Source organism: Acyrthosiphon pisum, chromosome X (assembly GCF_005508785.2).
Source record: "Acyrthosiphon pisum isolate AL4f chromosome X, pea_aphid_22Mar2018_4r6ur, whole genome shotgun sequence".
Taxonomy (NCBI): Eukaryota; Metazoa; Arthropoda; class Insecta; order Hemiptera; family Aphididae; genus Acyrthosiphon; species Acyrthosiphon pisum.
In genome coordinates this window covers 33748867-33750271 of record NC_042493.1, presented here as the reverse complement: position 1 = coordinate 33750271, position 1405 = coordinate 33748867, and the positions used below count along the sequence as shown (strand labels likewise).

The 1405-nt window shown below is 25.3% G+C and overlaps 1 long non-coding RNA gene across 1 annotated transcript; it reads left to right on the top strand.

The window, feature by feature from the left end:
- The first annotated feature begins 408 nt into the window (after positions 1–408).
- LOC107885013 lies at positions 409–1268 on the top strand. The gene is made up of 3 exons (XR_001680277.2): positions 409–571; positions 651–1020; positions 1084–1268. It is a non-coding gene; the product is annotated as an uncharacterized LOC107885013 (long non-coding RNA).
- The last annotated feature ends 137 nt before the right edge of the window (positions 1269–1405 follow it).

The window sequence follows — 1405 nt, the reverse complement described above, 5'->3', positions numbered from 1 at the left end:
ATTGTTCTTTGTTATCTTAGTTCCATGGTTACATGATATGGTAGTTTACCTGATACCTGGTTATTGTTATCATCCACATGACGCTGAGTAAACAGCACGATTTATAAAGATAATATGGTTGCCTAACGACCCATTAGAAAAATGTTTTCACACGGCATACCTACGGTTTGAATCGAAAAGTCACGTGTTCTGCGGGGGTCAGTTGGACAGTGTTGTAAGTTAGGTTATACGATATTACCATGCGAGTATGAAATATGCAATACTTAGTACTTACTAAACACTAATAAGTGTAAACAGACACTCGTCTGTTCGTGACTCGTTGATAAATTATTTATTATTTAATAATTTTATATTTTACAATTTTAAATGTTTAAATTGTAACAATAGACATATAATTATTAATATAGTATTAGTTTTTGTAAATATTAATGTCTTGTTTACCACGTCATGTTGTATTTTTATTTAATAATTCAACCAAACATGACTTATAAGTACCTAAATTGTTAAGCGTCACATGTGAATTGGATACTTAGCGAGTACGTGCACGCGAATACTGTAATACAATTTGTTGGTAAGTTTTACTAATTTGGTAGTCGCAAAAATTATAATAAATAATACAATGTCATTGTGTATAAACATTTTGATTTCAGTTTAATAATTTCTACTTACAATTTTCGTATAACCAACTTATGGATACCTAACTTATGGATTACTAAACCTACTGGATATTATTTATATTTTGATAATATATTGGCTCGTATCACAATCAAGTGGTACTGTTTTGGCATAACACTACACAGAAATATTACAATCATCTAAGACATTCTTATATTTGTTCATAATTTAATTATGTCATAGTGAACTCTACTATAACATACCATTTGGATGATTCTGTATGTATGTTAAAATTATATTCATATTGCTATCTTCTATTACATTTGCAAATGGTAACATCAATAAATAACAATATTGCTTCACATATTGGATTTTAATATTTCAACAAACTACAAATTAAATTAAGTATGTATAAATATCTTTAAATATAATGTTATTTATTTGTATTGAAAAGCTGTTTTTTTTTAGATGATCAAGTTAATATGAAAGAAGTGGACAACAATTTAGATGGACTAACTGCGTATAACCAATAATATGTATTGAAAACTAAAAATTGTATAATGTTAATGTTTTATAATTTCATAATATTTTTTAATAATGCATTTAAATGAGGTAACAACATCAATCATAAAGACTCAAAAGATATGTATGTACATAATATGTAGATTGTGTAATAATTCAAATAAAGTATATTTCAATTAATAAAAATTACTTATAGATAATTATCTATATTATCTATATTAATATGCTTAAATTCAATATTAAATAATAAAAGAAATATATTTTTACT